The following is a 19938-nucleotide window of genomic DNA, read 5'->3' as shown; positions in this document are numbered from 1 at the left end:
CACACATAGTTACTCTGTAATTTTTCTTATAAATTGTTTCTGTTGGGGTACCGTGGCTCATGCCTGTAATACCAACACTTTGGGAGGCCAAGCCAAGACAGGCAGGTCACTCGAGGTCAGGAGTTCGAGACCATCTTGGCAAACATGGTGAAACTCTATCTCTACTAAAAATACAAATATCAGCCAGGTGTGTTGGCACATGCCTGTAATCCCAAGAACCTGAGAGGCTGAGGCAGGAGAATCTCTGGAATTCGGGAGGCGGAGGTTGCAGTGAGCCTCTGAGATCCCACCACCGCCCTCCCCCGTGGCTGACAGGGTGAGACCCCATCTCAAAACAAAACAAAACAAAAACATTGTTTAATTTTCCTTGTATATATATATACATCATGCTTTCCTAAATATCATTCAAGCTTTTCAAGATCAAAAGTAAAGTCTTGTTATATCCCAAGCACATAGACCTAAGTGTCTTTCAAAGGCTAGGGTTCCACATGTGTGGAACAGAGAAACTCAAGGTCATTTCTCAAGGAAATCCCATTTCAGAGCTCCTGAAACAACATTGGCCTGCCAAGATGCTCTCAGGTGAGCCCGAGTAAGAGAGCGCAGTAGACTCTGAATGTTAACCTTAAACTTCTTGTTTTGTTTTCTATTTCTAATGCATTACTTCTATTTCCCAGGCCACAGTACCTAGGAAAGTCAAATGAGAAAGTGGGCTCAGACATCCCTGCATCATCTTTTTGGCCACTTTCCACGTTCTCTGGTGTCTGGTGATGCGTGGATTAGACAGGTAAGGAAACTGAGGGTATATTTTATGCTTTTCTTTTCTTCTCTCACCCCATTATCAGTTTTCATATTAACAAGGTTCTCATGTGCTTCTCACTAAAGGAAGAGTTCAAGAATGGAACTGGATATGCACAAATGAATTCATTTCTTCAGTCACCCACGGATTGTGGAGTCCTCCTGTGTATTAGGTAGAGTTCCAGGCATTAGGATTGCAATAAGGAACATAGCAAACATGATTCCTGCTCCCATGAATCTTCCGTTCTAGCAGGGAGTGGCTGACATGGCAGAAAACAAAAAATAAGCGAGCACAAAAAATGAACGAGCGATAGTGCTTAATAACCATACATGTTCCAAATAAAAGAAAACAGAAGGATGTAGTAAAAATAAGGGGTGTTGATGTGTGTGCTAACTTAGGCAAAGAGGCCTGGTAAGACCTTGCTGAGAAATAAACATGTAGATGGACGTCAGACTGATGCGCAGGAGCCAGCCCCAGGGGTTCATGGAGCAGAGAATACACTGCTGAAGAAAGGGAAAATGTCTTACTGACCTTTGGATATAAAGAACAGAGAGAAAACCCATGTAGCTGTAACATGCTGAGCAACGCGCAGAGTGTACGGGACGAAGTCAAAGAAGACAAGCCAGGGGATGCGAGGCCTCATTCCCTTGGAAATAATTTGGGATTTTATCCTAAGTATGGTAGAAATCCAGTGGAGGGTATAGCACAGATGTGACATACATATAGATTTAACTTTTTAGAGATCACTCTGGCTGCTGTGTGGAAATGATCTGGGTTGAGACAGGGACCAGTGTGGAAACTGGGATGTGGCATCCCAGCAGTCAACCGGGCTTGAGCTAAAGTGAACATCGAGATAAAGAAGAGTTGGTGATTTCAGAATACATTTTGCAGGTGGTGCTGGAGAATGGAAGACAGAGTAAATGGCAAAAGGAATCAAGGATAGCTTTTGAGGTTCGCACTGAGCAACTGGTATTGAAATGGGGAAGAAACAGACTTGGGAGAGGTAGAGGTAGAAAACTGTGTGACTGTGCCAAGTTTCAGGTGATTGTTACACTTCTGAGCAAAAAGTTCAAATCCAGAGTCAGTTCAGAGACTGATAAAATGATTTCAATGATCAGCGTTTTCATCTTTGGGACAATAGTCCTGGAGGGGACAGAACTAAACCATGTTCCCTTCCTTGAGGAGCCAACAGAATGTTGGAGAGACAGACGTGACCACAGCTAAATGTTATAGGCCACATTTTCTGGCAATTGCTCTACTAGGCCCCAAGGAAAACACTTTGGGAACATTAAAAGGAAGTTATTTACTTTGATTCATGTTGCCTTTAATATCCCACTGCTAAGTTGTTTTGCTCTGTTCATCCTTAAAACATCTCTACCTTCAACTTTGATTCTTTTGGGCCAGAGTCTGTAACTGTTCCAGGCTCATCATTTTGAAAAGGTCACTAGAAGAAATTGAAATTATTTTTCCATGACTAGTTCTTCAGGGTCACCAACATGCAGTTGAGTCAAAACTATCTGTGACAGGGTTGTTGGATCGAGCTTCTTCCATGGACCTCCAGATTTTATGTTTTAGAGGCTTTCAAATACTTTTAGGTCAAATACTAAAGCACAACCTTAAATAAATTGTAGGAGCTTTTACCACAACCTTAATACTATTCTGTTTAAAGTGTAAGTGTCTAGGACCATACAATCTTTAGTGCCTAAATTCTTAAAGCACCCTACAGCTCCAGATGCAACATTTTTGTACAAATTTCTTTATTCAATGAATGCTTTACAAGTATTCAAAAAAGCGAGAGGTGGTGAAACAAAATACAAAAAATAAAGTTTATCTTAATGCAAAACAATTTTCAATTCCTCACGCTTTTCTTAACATAAGGTTTAACTGTGCCTTGATATATGCAATGATAGCCATTACAGACTCTGAAGTCAAGAGTCTAAAAACTCACTGGTAAAAATTTACATCACAGGCCGGGTGCGATTGGCTCACACCTGTAATCCTAGCACTTTGGGAGGCTGAGGCGGGCGGATCACAAGGTCAGGAGATGGAGACCATCCTGGCCAACCTGGTAAAACCCCATGTCTACTAAAAATACAAAAATTAACTGGGCGTGGTGGTGCATGCCTGTAATCCCAGCTACTCAGGAGGCTGAGGTGGGAGAATCGCTTGAACCAGGGAGTCGGAGGTTGCAGTGAGCTGAGGTCATGCCATTGCACTCCAGTCTGGTGACAGAGCGAGACTCCGTCTCATGAGTGAACAGGCTTTAGAAAGAATTACAACAAGATACTGAGCAAATACACACACACACACACAAACACACCCATGCAATGTAAACATATGTCAAACTGTGTGGATGGTACTTACTTATAAATAATAAGTCTAAAATAACATGTCTGATTGATAGGTAAAAAAAAAGTATAGATTCCAATCAAAAATAATTTTTCAAGTAATTTTTTTTTTCAGTAGAAAACTGAGTTTTGCTAAGGCTCAGTGTGATTTCCAAACCCCCTGCCAGCCCCGGTCTTGGGTTCTGCCTCATCTCAGGGGTCATCCTTTATTAGAGCATCCTAGGATGTCAGGCCTAGAAAGAACCTCAGAGATTGATTATCCAAGTTGGCCACCACGTCCACCCATATGCATGTACTTACTCTACTCACACTCTTCATTCTCCTAGGAGCTGTTGCTGTGGTTCATTGGGTGAATCTGCCTCCAGGATGTGCTTCCTCGGGGGACTGCCCTCAGGGAAGCCAAGGGAAATCCAATCCACAGGACGCCATCCTCTGCCCCAGCCCCATCCTGTGAAAGAATGCGGCTCTGCCACTGGGGAGCTGCAGGATGATATGAAGTTCTGAAGGGCAAATATGGCCAACTGTTTTCTCAGCCTCTACCAAAACAAGCCCCCATTCTTCATTTATTTCTCAGAATCTGGAAGTCAGCTCAAGAAACAGAGGCATCTGCTCCCATTTAAAAACAATTTAGAGTATTAGATTCAGCTTTTTTTTTTTTTTAAAGGAGCTTTAAATTTGGAGAAAAGCCTTTGTTTAATCACATCAAGTCTGTGTCACAGGCTGAAAAATGCCAGGAAATTCCAAGCTAAAGGCAGATACTTCATCTATAACTCATGCCACAGGACTTTTTTTTTTTTTTTTTACTATTATTCTTTCATATGCTTGCAAAGGCTGAAGCATCAGAAAAACTGATTTTTTTTTTTTTTTTTGGTCTTGTCAGTTCATGTCATAACCTTGGCATTACTCTCTCTCTTTTTTTAAATTTAATAAGAATATGAGATTATACTGATCCTGTTCTCCTATTTCTTGTTAGTGCTGAACAAGCACTTCTGGCTCTCACAACTGAAATTCTTGCCATGTTGCTCTGTGCCTTAGTATGTTTGGCTATGAAGTAAAGCATCTTGACCTATCATCTATCTTTAAAGTCTGAGAAAGAAATTATTTTAGCATTCCTGTTCTTAGCTCATATATATAAATCTGTGATCAATGGCACATTTGCAGCTCTGAAGTTAGCACAAAACTATGAAGAACAAAAAGAGCAGAAGAGATGGAGTGGGGTAGGATAGGGCTGGGTGGAGGGGGCAGTAAAAATCAACAAAACCCACCAGCAGAAGAGTATTAAATCTCCTGCTTTATGCCCAACCACGGGTTCTGGATTTTATAAATGGGATGAAGAATGTATGTAACTCCAAAAATATGTAAGTCTCCTTTAAATGTGGAAAGTGTTCATTTTTCAATCTAAGTGCCCTGAATTTCTATGTTGCTTTTAGAGTTGTGCGGTACATAATAAAAATATGGAGCCTGCCCCAGACATAGCACAGTTCACGTTTTCAGGGATTTGAAAGCTTGATCACTCCAACTGTCTGTGAATAAAAGGGAAAAAATGAAGCATTAACACCAGGCATAGCCTTTTCTGATTATGATCATCAGTCATTATAACAGAAGAACAAAGCATGCTAGAGAACAGCGTCAGGAAGATGGCTTTAGTGAAATAAAGAATGCTCCGTAACAAATTAAATGTTAAGATCAGTTTCCAATCAATTAGTAAGTACTTATGAAGGATCAACCAACTAACTACATGTTTCATTTACTCTAAATAGAAACCATAAGATCTGCTTTCAATGAGCTTTCAACTTAGTTTCAGTATGACAGTACAGAATATAGAATATAAGGTACAGGACAGTGCATATGTAGCCACCGGGACGTGGAATCCATGTATAGGAACCGTTCACAAAAACACCACAATCACTCCTGCAATAGTGTGTCTGTGACTTCCATGGTACAGGCTTGGTTTTAAATCTCACTTTAACTCACTCTTTCAACAATATTTACTGTGTGCCCTGCTGCCTGTCGGTTTCTGTGGTGCACCCAGGTGATGCAGCAGTGGAAGTGAAATAGCTACAATCTCTCCCCTCACTGAGCTTTACAGGATAGCACATGACACATATGTGAACAATCACACAAGTTTACAATCCCAAATTGTTATACCAATATGAGGTCATCAAGACAGTACTGTCTACCGAGGACCCAATTTAGACCGGAGGCCCAGGCAAGGCATCTGTAAGACGGAAGCCAGGGAGAATATCATCAGGCCTGCTGGATAGTCACAGGGCACAGGAGTGATCAGAGGCAAAGAAAATGATTTGCAGGCCAAAAAAAAAAAAAAAAAAAGTGCAACACTTTGGATTGAAATAATCTTGACCATGTATCAACCTGCTTGAGGCCCAATATTGTCATGGGGGGGTGGTGAATATATCAATACTTCCCACAGATTTATATTAGAAAATAAATAACAACTAATATCTTTACTGATACAGCAGAATATCCTGGGAAAAACTACTGAAATTATACCAAAGCCATTCAATGCCTACTGCAGAGCATCACAGACATAATAGGGGAAAACATATAAAATATTTAATAAGGAAGAAACAATCCTAAAAAGTAAAGAAAAGACATGATGTCTGCAGTGGGAGATAATTAACAGCAGGGCCCATAGGGGTCAGCACTTTTTTTTTTTTTTTTTTAGGTTCAATAAGTACTGGATTTATGAGGCAGTGCGTTCAAAAGTTCATATAACTAAATACACAAACTGGTTTGTTTGTTTTGGATCGTCCAGTGTCTGAGAGTGAATTATTCATTCAAGCATTAATAAATTAAAAATTTTCAATTTGGCAGTTGAGAAAATTTACTTAAGGGAATAAAAGAGATATCTACCAAGTTTGGACTGGCTTATGCATTTTTTTAAAGCTGGCTCAAGTCTTGAAGAGTAAAAGAAAGTTCAAGTTATTTATTAATGTTAGTCTTTTACTCTACTGATTTAGTGTACATGTAAAAAAAAATCCTGAGATTGGTTGGAACTAAAACATGAAGGCAGCAAGAGTATACCTGCATTTTATCTAACCCAGTTATAACACTGATTGTGATAGGTGAGAGAATCTGCTATAAGAAGAAAACCAATGCAGTTCTCCTTTATCATGGAATAACTTTTAATGACACCCCCATCCCTTTAAAAATGTCACTCCTGCATCTTTTTTCCCTGGCTTAAATATCCTTTTAAAAAATTATCTACTGAAATATGTTTTGGTGACTTCAAACTTCTGAAAACAGTTACACTTTTGGCATATTTTATCTGGAAACAATAGAAAAATGTCATTCTATCAATCACTTCACACATATACAAAAAATCCCTCTGATAAGTGATACATAGTTTTTAAAAAATCCCCTGATAGGTGATACGTAGTCAAAGGTCCATTAGAGTTCAAATTTTTCTTAGAATAAAAAAAGACTATTAATTTGACTTCCCCACCAAAAAAAATATAATGGCTCTTAACTACACATTCATTTTGTTTTCTCCTACATTACTTACTCACTTCTAAAAAAAAGTCTTCTAAATTTATTTTTTTCTACTTTCTTTCATGATCTTAAGAGAAAGTAAAAGAACCCAGCATGATTTCTCTGTTTGCTTATAAATTGCAGTTTGCACACATGCCCTGCAATTTTTACAACTGTATCACAGAAAGTATTTCCTGGGACCAGTCACTACCTGTTCTTTTCAGCGCTGTCAGGATTTCTTTTAATGAACATCAACGAATATGTTTGTCTTCTATTATATCTTCTAAGATTGAGGGAGAAACAAAACCCCATAAAACTGAAATTCCAGAACTGCTGCATCTGTTTAAATCTGAGTCTCATCATTAGAGTTGTATTCACCCTTGCGCTATCTACAGCTTAACAGAAAACCACATTTTTTCTCTTTAATTGGAGAGTTTATATAAAATACGTTCCAGACCCCGGCACGTAATGTTCACATGAAACAATAGTTCCCTTCGCTTCATCCTTTACAGATATTTTGCTGCACCTCTGATGCATTATTGCTAGACAACTGATTTAAACTGTAGTTTAATAAAATTATACATGATTTCCTAATTAACCATCTATTTTATATATATAATATATAAATATATATGTGTTTTATATATGTATGTTTATATATGTTATATATATGCATGTTTATATGGCACAAGTATGTATGTATTTCCTTGAGTTTAACCTGTGGATTTGAACCAGTCCTTTATTTTGGTTCTCACTCATTCAAAACGTCAATGTCTTGTTTTCTCAATTTGCCTTTTTCCCACCTCCTGTCATGCTAAGTTCCCTTGCAACATTCCCTTGTTTCAGTAGCTGCTACCAAAAGGTGTATACTGGATACGATTTCAAATCCTGTCACATACCCTCATCAGTCAATAAAGGCCTGCTCTCCAGTATGAACTGCCTACTCTGTGCTAAGCCCTGTGTTAGATTCCGGTGGGTATAAAGATACGTGTCACATACGGACTTGATACTCAGGACCTAAAGTCTGCTTGAACATAAAGCAATTGATAAAGAATTTAGTCCTAAATTTTTTAGTTGCACTAACTAATGTGAAGCAAATTGAGGAAAAAAAAGGGATAATTAAGTGTGAAGTAGACAGGAACCATATAATTCATTTAGCAATAAGAAAATTGAGCAGGTGGAAAAGTAAGACAGTTTTTCCTTTTGAAGGAGTTCGTGATATCGAGGGAGAGCCAGATATTAACAAATGTACACATACACACAGAGCAGTAAATAAAGGAGGGAGGGAGGAATGATGTTGGGTGCTGACGGAAAATGGAAGTGGCCTACCTCAAGGACCCAAATGGAAACTCCGGTGTTATATTTGAAGTCACTGATTTTCAATCCCATTTCTTAGGGTGTGGAAGTTGAAAAATCTTAGCATTCTTATTTTCTTGCATGTCCATCATTTTACTGGTCAATCATCTCCCTTCTAACCACAACATTCAATACTTTCTTCTATCCAGGGGAGTAACGTTGGGTCCTGAGGGTTTCTGAAAGTGAAATTCGTGGACCATATGCCTGTAAATAACGTTAGTTATCTGTTGAAAATGTGGCTTTCTGCTACCATACTTTCAACACATGAATCATCCATTAGATGTTTCTGATGAACATCAAGGTTTACTAAGAGGAACATGGGACTGGAAATCACAAAGCCCTCATTTACCTCATATCTAAAATTAATGATTGGATTAAATAATCATAAATAGTTCATGATTTTAAGTTAAACATGTCTGTTATTCTGTGTATTTCTTCGGGATACTTAGTACTATTTCTCTTGAATTTTTTTCTCCAGTGCCTAATTCTATAAAGTTTTTATCCCTCTTAATTTAAAGTTATCTTAACTTAGGAATATTTAAAAAGCAGAATGTTTTACTTTTCCCACGTGGGCAACGATATATGAAAGTGATTTAAGGAATAATAGAAGTACTGGACTCTGAAAGAAACATTACTCAAGAAATTAGTTTGGTTTAAACCCAGAATCATGAATTTTTAAATGTGGAACAGGAGTTTATTCTTATGTTTTATTTATTACTAACTCAACCCTCTAAGACTTGTACTTTTTTTGCCATTTATCTAAAATATGGATGCTAAGCACATAATTAATAAATAAGAGATGTCCTTTAAACAAGTATTTTAAAATGCCTAATCAGAATTAGCACTAACCTTGCTCAGCTACAAGCCTGAACAGTCTACCAGACAGGATACTCAATTTAAACAATTAAAGGTTTTCAGAATGAGTGTTTATTAATTGGGCCATAGCATTACAGTGCAGTCCCTTTCACTTCCTCTTGTCAAACCTATTGAGGATGCAATGCAGAGCTATTTGGCAGGTGGCCACATTGAAAAGCAGCAGGATGTATTTGGCAGATTTATATTATATGTTGCCAGACTTTTGCCATTTGGCTTGCTAGAATGTTACTTTCTTCTTCCTTTCCCTTTCTTGTCCCTTACATAAATTTTTTTTCTCAGCAGAATTATAATTCGTAACTATAATGAGCATCAAGTTAATTATCAATAATTAAATGGAAACATGACTTCACAAAATATTTTGCAAAACCTATGGAATTCTCTCAGAAGAATTTCCTCAAGATTACATAGTGTCATTTCTAATGGGAAGGTAACTGATTGGTATTGATCAGCAAGTATTAATGGTCAATGTCTAGGTTCTCTGCAAAACCCCCATCTATCTCCAAAGTGTGTAAATTATACCTAAAAATGCAAATTATATCCAGTCAGCCTTCCATATCCATGGGTTCCACATTTGAAGATTATTAAACCAACCATGGATCAAATATATTTTTAGAAAATAAAATAATAATAATGCAATAAATAATGCAAATTTTAAAACACACTATAACAACTACTTATGTAGCATTTAGATATATTAAGAATGATAAGTAATCTAGATATGATTTAAAATGTACAGGAAGATGTGTGCAAGTTATATGCAAATGTTACACATTTTATGTAAGGGATTTGAGCTTTTGCAACTTTTGTTATCCACAGGGGTCCTGGAACCAATGCCTTGCAGATATCAGGGGATAATTAATATGTAACTACAAAGCAACTTGAAGCTTTCTTTCCTCCTTTACAGAAATTTAAGTTTAAGTGATTTTGACCTATCCATCATTAAAATATGTCTTGACTAAATATGATTGCATATTGAATTCCCAAACTGATTTCTTAAGCCCTCCATACCATATGTAAAAACAAACAAACAACAAACAAAAAACGTACCCTGAAACTTGGACAACAAGGCCTCTTGCCTTGGGTCCTGTATTTTAAAGAATTCTGCGTATAACAAACAACAGAAATAATTCATGTTAGAAAACGTGAGAGCCTATGTCACTCAACATGCAGAGCTCAGTTCTAAAACCTGAGCTACACCAGCACCCTAAACTTGCGCTTTCTTTACTAATACCATCCAGGCCCCAGGGAAACACTTCACCACCTCTCTTGCCCTGTGTTCTCAAAAGAGAAGGCAGCAGTGCTCAAACATGTATGGGCTGTGCCAGTGCCTTCTAATTTAGTCTATTTGTGCTTCCATAACAAAATACCACAAACTGTGATATTTATAAGGAACAGAAATTTATTTTCTTACAGTCCTGCAGGCCGGAAGTCCTAGACCAAGGCACCAGCATTTGGTGTCTTGTGAAATTCTCCTTGCTGCATCTTCCAGAAGGGAGGAAGGCTGTGTCTGCACCTGGTGGAAGGCAGCACACGAAGCCTCCCTTCCCATTCAGGATGGAGGAGCCCTCAAGGCCTAAACACTTCTTAAAGGCCCACCTCTTAACATCATCATATTGGCCATTAAGTTTAAACACACGAATTTTGGAGAAAGCACATTCAAACTGTAGCACCAACATTGAAGATATAAACACACTGCTTCAAAATGCAGAGAAGATTTGGGAGGCAGATGCATTAAGAGATAAGAAAAATGAATTAACTTGCCAAAGAGGATAGCATGAATTCAGTAGATTTTTGCATAATGAAGTATGGTTTCCCAATAGCGTTGAAGACATCATTTTTATTCTTCTTTTCTTCTTTTTATTTCCTAATTCATACTTCTAAAGATACTTTTACTCTTACATTTGTATATATGTTGGTTAAATAACACGCCTAAGGTATGCTAGCAATTCTTTACAACGGCAACTAAATGCGTACAGAATGCTAGAATATTTTTTTAACAAAATGTTTGTTTCAACTGATTTTTTAAACAAATAAAAAGAATCTCCAGGCTGGAGTGCAGTGGCATGATCATAACTCACTCCAGCCTCAAACTCCTGGGCTCTAGTGATCTTCTCACTTTAGCTTCCTGAGTAGCTAGGACTTCAGTGGCACACAACCATGCCTGGCTGCTTTATTTTTATTTTTATTTTTGTTTTTGTAGAGGGTCTCACTACATTGCAGATTGGTAAAGAACTCCTGGCTCCAAGTTATTCTCCTGCCTCAGCCTCCCCAAGTGTTGGGATTACAGGCATGAAAAGTATTCAAATAGTTTTATTAAAACTTTTGGTGTACATAAATTAAAACTTGCATTTGTCCTGTAATGTTTAATAAATAAACTTAATATTTTAAGAGATATATTCTTTGAAAACATATATGACAATTAATTTTACTGTTTTACATTTACTTTAATTTACATTTTGTGGATAATTTTAATATCTTAGCTCATTACTGTCAATACAGAAAAATCATGTAAAAATTTTGATTATAGCAAAATAACTAGAGCCGAAATGTTCTAGAATAAGTAATTTATGCATTTATATTACTACTCACTGAACATACCTGGCTTATCAAGAGGGTATCCACATATGTGCAGTAACAAACCCAGTAGTCTTTGACATCTTCTCAAATTACAATATATAAAAATAATAGCTTTGCACAAATTCTTTTTTGAATAAGTATATTTGACAAAATAAGAGGATTGAAACAAATTTAATTACCAGTTTAATAGCTGGTTTTATATCTTTTAAATATTTAGACATACAGCATATGTCCAATATACAATTTTATTCTTGTCTTCTCCTCTCAAATGTTGGGGTATATTTGAAAATGTAAATGTTTACCACAGATGGATATTGAGTCAAATTAAGCCTGCCTCATGTAAGTGGAATGCTGATTTATATCATTACAATGCATACCATAGGAGCTAAAAAAAATATTAAATCATGGAGAAAAATTACAATGCATAATAATGGTTGGTCCAATTTATTCACTGAGTACATGTTTTATGTCAATGATTTATAAACAGTAGACTAGAATTTATTCTCAATTATCACAAATACTGAGGAAGATGATAAAATTGGCAGAGTTGGGGCTTAAGAACTATCTTCACAGAACTTGTGTCTAAAAGTCTATTCTCAGTTAACCTCGGCTTGACTTCTAAAAATCTTCACGTACTAAGGGTTAGTCATTTGATGAATAAAACATCTGTTGGTATATTCAAACTTTGTGGGAGACACTTATTCTTCCACATTAATATCTATCTTAATCATGCACAGTGGTCTTTTCCTCAACTATCTTTTTCATGGCAATTATAACACCCAAGGTGCTAGGTTAATAGAAATGGAGAATTGAAGGACAGATTGGAAGAAGAGTCAAAAGAAAACATCATTAAACTTTAAGTTCGTCACTACAGAATGACATTCTCAAGAAGATATCCCACCATTTTCTAAAACAATGATTGTGTGTGCAAGACTTAGCAATCCAACAGTGGATCTCAAAAGATATAAATTGATACAGGCACAACAACCTGACTTTGATTACTGTAAAGAATAGCTTTTTTTTTTTTTTTCCCAGAAATCAAGGATAAATTCCAGTAAAAGTAGATTTTGAAAGCTATGTCTTAACATTAAATTATGAAAATACCTATAGGCTACCTAAAAGTAAGGGCAGTGATTATTCAACTATATGAAGAAACACAAACACACACACATACACATACACACACACACATACACACACATACACACAGAAGGTGCATAGTTGGTTATATAAAATTACAATTATTATTCAATCCAAAATAAGTATTCTTTTCCTCAGATATTTTAAAATCCTAGGTCAAAGTAAACCGTAATATTCCTCCAATTTCTTCTGGCCTCCCCTATTTCAAAATATCCTATGAAAATATTGAACACAGGTAGGCAGTTGATTGTTTTCTTACTTGCTAACTCTGTGTGTTCCCTAATTCCCAGTGTGAATCTGTGACAGCGGTTTGACAGAAAGCACTCTATCGCTTTGGCTAATAATCAGATTTCACTGATTTACTCTTGGAAAGAAAAGGCAATCACGTGCAGTAAAAAATATTTTATTTTACACATTTTGTAAAAATATGTAACTCCAATTGACTTTGAGGGAGACCTGAAAGAATAATGTCATATGTCCTTCCTGGAAATGTTAATGTGTTACTTCCTTAAATGTGGATGTACTTTTGTTTTTTTGTTTTTTGGAAGTGCAGTGGCGTGATCTCGGCTCACTGCAAGCTCCTGCCTCAGCCTCCCGAGTGGCTGGGACCACAGGCGCCCGCCACCACGCCCGGCTAATTTTCTGAATTTTTAGTAGAGATGGGGTTTCACCGTGTTAGCCAGGATGACCTCATGATCCACCCGCCTCGGCCTCCTTAAATGAGGATGTACTTTATAGTTACCAAAGAAATAAAGGTACTAAAAAATCTTTATCATTATTATTATTATTACTATTATTTTATCATCATTTTTAAAGTACTCTTCAAATAACAGCAAATAATTGCTATAAGCAAAGTAAGTTTTTTCAATACTTACACATACTTATTTATTTATTTAGTGACAGGGTCTCACTCTGTCACCCAGGCTGAGTGCAGTGGCACCATTGTGGCTCATTGTAAGCTTGAAGTCCTGAGCTCAATGATCTTCCTGCCTCAGCCGCCTGTGTAGTTAGGACTACCGGTGAACATCGCCATGCCTGGTAAGTGAAAAAAAAAAATTTGTAGAGATGGAGGGGATGTGTCTTGCTATATTACCCAGGCTGGTCTCAGACTTCTGGCCTCAAGTGATCCTCTCACCTTGCCCTCCAAAGTGCTAGGATTACAGGTGTGAGCCACCATTTCTAGCCACACATATTTAAATAAATGTTTAGGCCATAATTGATTCTTAAGCTTGCTTTGAGAGTCAGAATTATTGTAGTATGCCACAGTTAATATTACTATTAAAGTTTAGTTTTGTGAGGTATACAAATGTGAAGAAAGCTCTTTGGAAAAGATAAACAAAAAGTAACACCTTTTTACTTCACAGTATTAGCATTTTTTTCTTCAAATATTATAAATGATATCCAAAATAAAACTGAGGTTTTTTTCCCTAAATGTTTCATATTTGTTTAGGATTTGCCTTCTGTTTTCTTTCTACAATAAACAGTACTGCAAATAAGTATGAAGATGGAATGACAACAATATATTTTATAGAGCAAGATGGCATACAGAACTTTGCGTGGTAACACTGAGAAAATGTGCTTCTTTGGAATTATGTGAATCATGCTATGTTAGGATAAGTTTTATATTTGCATTCACTTCTTTGTTCATATTCAAAGCCATTATCTAACCACTTTCTGTTTATGTTGCATTGTATACTGTCTGCAATCAGGAAATACTACTCTTTAATTATCACTTTGCAAACTTCATATACTTCTGTTTTTATTTCTTTTCATTTAAAATTCTCTTGGTTGTATTTTTGCATTTAACTGAACATACTTAGTATAGTACAAACATTGCATAGCCTACAAACTACCTAGAACTTATGGGACATATTTATATTAGTTCAACATCATGGTCTCATCCATACTTATTAAATTGCATACTTTTCATAAAGAAATTATAATATTTCTGGCTTTTATCACACATTAACTTCAAAACATAAGGAATACATCAGAAAACGATGCCTTAAATCTCCAATTTTGCATTGATACTTAAAAGATTTTATGCTAATAATTCTATAGAAAAAGAAAACAGGTTGGTTTACATTAGTGGAAATGTGGGGTGGAAGGACTTCCGTTAACTCAAGCTGCATTCAAAAATCAGGGGAAATGGTCATGGATTAAGTCCCCAGGGAATCACTATTGACAAATTTCAAAGTTCCGTTGGCCTCGTTTTTTTTCTTTGAACAATCCTTGAGATTGCTCACCACTCAAACCAGGGTCCACTTCTACCAGCTCAGAACTTCCCAGAAGACATTGTTGGAGCAACCCTGCCCATGAGACTCAGTGGTCACTGCAGGGATATTGCCTTGACCTTATGAAGTTTCTATGCAGTTCTGCAGTTCTATGTATTCTTTATATGCTTTGTATAAAATTAAAGACTGCCCATAAAGTAAGAGTGTCTAGTTGACTATAACAACTAAAAATGTTATCTAAAGAATGACAGAAGTGATCTATTGCCTTCTTATTTAATGTGCAGTCCTCAGACCATCAACGTCATTGTCACACAGCACCTGTTACACATGCAGAATCTCTGGTTACACCAAGATCTGGTGAATCAAAATCTGCATTTTAACAAGATTCCAAGGTGATTTATATGCAGCTTAAGGTCTGAAAATCATAGATATAGAGCAGTTCATCTCAAACTGTCTATGATTTTAAATGTATTTACCGCATACACTTTTATAAAATACAATAAAAATAAATTATTAGAATAAGTTACAGAGAGAAATGAAAGAAATGAAGGCATAAAAACTATATATGTCATTTTTCTATTATTATAATCACAGACAAAATAACATTCTATCAAACTTACAAGGTGTTCTCACTTTTCACAGATGTGCAATATAAAAATTTTTGCTTATTTTATTGATAATTGTTTCATTATGAAACATAAGAATTTACAAAATATCTATTTTTTCTCACTTCCAACTTTTATTTTTGCTTTTCAATTTTATGTGTCACTGAAAAACAATGCATACAAGTATTAAGATCATTCAAAAAAATCAAACATACTCCAGAGACAAGAAAGACCAGTGGATCAATTCCTATCTTTAAGCAGTTGGAACCAAACTGTTTCTTATCTTGTAGAAGCATGAAGACTGTGTTTCATAATTTAAATTCTTCAAAGAAATTTCATCTTCTCATGTCGTCTCATCTTCTCACCTCAACATTCAATAGCAGTCGTTTATAATCAGCTTCCATGATATCTCATAATAAAGAGAACAATTTCTAATTTAATGCATTAGAATTTACATAATTCACAATTTTTACTACATTACTAGGGGCAGTGCTTAGTCGAACTGTGTTTTTACTTTAATAGAAAGGCTTACTTGATGGAGATGCATTATTTGCCTTCTATCCCAGCTCCTCAATCTGGATAACTATTTGGAATATTGCTATATTCATCAGACTAAGAATATGAAAAGAACAGGTTACATTCACTTTAGACAATTTTATTATGTGTAGGCAAACAGGATTTAAAAAATATATATATATGGTGGGAAGATATAAGTTAAAAGTAACTAGGAAAAAAAAGTGGGCTCTTTTTATATTTGTCATTTTTATATGCTCTTGTTCACTCTATTCCTCACCGTCATAAACAATGAAAAGCACTTGATGGTTAGGCTGGATTCCAACTCTAACTTCCTTTTGTGAGCCTCCTGACCCTGAATAGCTACCTGTTTTCCTGTGTTCTGACTTTCCTTTTCAAATTCATTTTGTTTATGAATTCATCCACTCACTCTGAAAATGATTTGATCACTCTGAAGTGTTATTGATTTGTTTTTACTTTACGTCCTTTGTCATTTCATCAGGGTAAGTAGCTAGATGTTACCCTTTCCAATTAAGCAACGTATTTATCTGTGAAGTAATACTACTGAAAGGCACATCATAATTTTAGCACAATATATTCCTGGAAGCCATGTTACAAAGCAGATTATTCTAAAACGGAATCTACTTTTTCATAGAAATAATTTCATATCAGAAAATACTGGGTTTCGGTTTCTTTATATTTATTTAGATATGTTTTTCCTAGCCCTAGCTCCTCAAAATAAGAGAAATAAAAAATAAAATTATCTTCCATTTCGTGGCCTAACTTTGGACAAATAAAATTTTAGAAGCAACTTTTAGACTTGCTTCATTGATGAAAATTGGTGTGACTGTCCACCACCAAAAAGAAATCCAGTGCATAAAAATACGATTTGATTCACTTACATTGTAGACTGACTGTAACTTATATGTTTTCCAAATATTTAAGGCGAATTCACTTGTTTTCTGATTTAGAATTTGGGCAGTTTTGGGACCTGTTTGGACCTGTTTATTTCTAAGCATTTAAGGCTAATTAATTTGTTTTACAATTTAGAATTTGGATGGCTTTTGGGCCTGTTTTGGGTGTCTTTGCCAATTGAGATCATTGTGCAGGAAGGAGAACTACAGCTTTATTTTTCCCCTCAAAAATAATCTCATCAAAAGAAAAAACCTTCAAAATTATCCCATAGACCTTAGAATGTTTTCAAAGTTCTAAAATAAATAATATTTATTATTGTTAAACTAGTTGATGTCACTTAAAATGAAAAGTAGGCTTTTAAAGTAAAGAAGAACCGAATAATTTTCTCCATTTTCTTCTATATCTCAGTTTATAGAAAACTGAAGGTAAAGTTCTTTATCTGAAGTCTCCTGATATCTGCTTCATAGCCAGCAGAAAAAAAATAAGTGCCGTTATTCTCTTCATTCTCCATTGTTAAAAGGCCATTTTGAGACTCAGTTAACAGTTGTCCTGGCCTTAACACTTTATTAAAAAATAAAAGCTATGTAAACAAGTACCCAGTAACCCCACTATGTGTTTAAATAGAAATCTCCAAATTGCACTGAAAGAATTGTGAAGCTTGGACTAAGCAGTACTAATGTGTTAGTAGTTACTGAGGTTTCAGAATGCCAAATAGCAAATAAAAGGCATTAGAACTCATGGTGTGAATGTTAATTGGTCAGTAAGGAATGAGAGACATGGCCAAGTTTAAAGTTGTAAGAAATGACTGTAAGTAGCAATCCAGCAAAGTACTGAAAATCACAGGCTCCAAATTTACTATCTTTGTCTTCCGCTGCTGCTTCTACAGAACTACTTCATTTTGATTCTCCGGCACAAGGATAGAGTAAATCATAAAAATCAACAATTACTTGTTTTGTTTCCAAATTGTTTCAATTCTTATGCAATAGCTACAGTTTGCTCAGTTTATTATTTAATTATGAAAACAATTCATATTTCTTGAAAAGTACATCAATGGTTTCTATCAATATATATAACAAAAAATTTGTATCTCTGAATTTTTGCATTTGGCATTTATTATAGTTATTTTGTAATTTGGATTTTTCCCCTAAACGCTGGGCTTCTGAAGGTGACGATCATGGTATGTTTTCCTGCCCGTGCCATCAGCATCCCCATCAGTGTCTACATAAATAAGATGCTCAAATGTATGTGGAGTTGTCTTCTTTTAAATCCATTCCACTCCACAGATACAAGACTTTCTGTTTCGTAATTGCATACTCCCTCCTTTTTTATTTTTCAGTGTTATTTCCTCCTCCACCCAGAAGGTTGCATTGATGAAAGTTAAAAATAACAAAAATCTGCATGCTTTGTATTTGCAAATATCCTCATGAATGGAGTTCACATCTTTGATCTATTTCTTTTCTTTGTTCACATCTGTTGTCCATTTTAATAAAGTCTCTTTCAGGGTTTGAACTGCAAGTTTGATTCACCATGATGCTTTTGTCTAAAGGTCCTCAGCATGGGGCAGTGAGCACAGGGGGGAGGAGAAGTTAAATGAAGAGTAAACTTCAGGTGACCTTCTAAAGAATAGATTTAATATTTTGACCATATTTTCCTTTAGAATAGGAGGATATTTTTGGAATAGGAATATCACAGATACTTAGAATTCTGTTTTGAAGCGCTACACTGGGGTTCATTCCTACCCAAGAATAGGTAATGGTTAAACTGGAGATTAAATGCCTGTGTTAAAAATTAAAAATCCGTATGCAGCCTGTGCAGTTGCTCACGCTTGTAATCCTAGCACTTTGGGAGGCCGAGGTGGGTGTATTGCTTGAACTCAGAAGTTCAAGACCAGCCTGAGCAACATGGTAAAACCCTGTCTCTCCAAAATAATACAAAAAATTAGCTGAGAGTGGTGGTGCAGGCCTCTAGGCCCAGCTACTTGGGGTACTGAGGTGAGAGGATTACTTGAGCCCAGGAAGTTGAGGTTCCAGTGAGCCAAGATTGTGCCACTGCACTCCAGCCTTGGTGGCAAAGTGAGATCTTGTCAAAAAGGAAAAAAGAAAAATCCTAAGAAGTCAATCATGATCAGATTGCAAAATGATTGCCAAAATTAGCTATTCGCACTCAAATGTGACATCGATACCATACCAAATTGCATGCATGGCATGTATTGGTGTTTGTATGCATCTCTAAATCTTGAGATATGAAAAAAGAAGAATTAGTCAATAAGGCATTTAGGTAAACAATCCATTGGTAGTGTTACAAAGAAAATAGCCACATAACCAGCTAAAACTTTTACTCCCCAAATAACTGTTAAAACATTACATAAACATCTCTTTAAAAGAGAATCTGATTGTCTGGTTTTGAAAGCTTGGACTTGGTCCTCTCGGGCCCCAAGGTTATGGTTTATTCAGAAAATTCTCTGTTGGTTGGATCTTTACCAGGTCCCTGGAGTTTTAATAGAATATATGTTTATATAATTCTCCTTGATAATGTATTCTTATTATTTCCAAAACAAAAGGAAATGAGCCCAGTAACCTTCACTGATTGCTGAGTTCATCATGCAACTCAGCATCATCACTCATTCATCAATGAATAGTAACTCATTTGAATAGCATGTCAATCTCTTCCCTCACTAACAAGAGACTGTTCTAGCTCTTGAAGTGTTTGTGAAAAACAGGATTGAGGAAGGAAGAAGCAGAGATTTGTAAGTAAATGGAAAGGGCAAGTTAACATGAGATTTCTTTGGAAGGTTTGTGTTTAGGGTTTACATCTGAAGAAATTGATAGGAAGAAGAAACACTGGTTGCTGTGGTCTCACCTCATTGCCCATTGTCTTTGAAAGATATCCTAATGACATAAACAACATGATGTCTCTAATACAGAGTGAAATGGGAAGAGATCAAGTTGCAGTTCAGCATAAGAAGATAGAGAAATGAGGACTCCTTAGTTTCTTTACCACTATGTCCTTTGACTGTCTTCTTGGACAAGGACAAATTGACCTCTACCTATAGCACTTCTTGTTGATTCTAGTAGTTACCATGTCAA

At 36.0% G+C, this 19938-nt stretch overlaps 1 long non-coding RNA gene across 1 annotated transcript; it reads right to left on the bottom strand.

Annotated features, from left to right (window-relative positions):
* Positions 1-3048: 3048 nt before the first annotated feature.
* On the bottom strand, positions 3049-13928 carry LOC126952338 (uncharacterized). The gene is made up of 3 exons (XR_007724854.1): positions 13461-13928; positions 7966-8196; positions 3049-4667 (listed from the first exon to the last, which is right to left on the bottom strand). It is a non-coding gene; the product is annotated as an uncharacterized LOC126952338 (long non-coding RNA).
* Positions 13929-19938: the final 6010 nt, after the last annotated feature.

This window comes from Macaca thibetana, chromosome 4, assembly GCF_024542745.1.
Source record: "Macaca thibetana thibetana isolate TM-01 chromosome 4, ASM2454274v1, whole genome shotgun sequence".
NCBI classification, from domain to species: Eukaryota; Metazoa; Chordata; class Mammalia; order Primates; family Cercopithecidae; genus Macaca; species Macaca thibetana.
The sequence above is the reverse complement of the archived record's forward strand: the minus strand, read 5'-3'. Positions and strand labels throughout refer to the sequence as shown.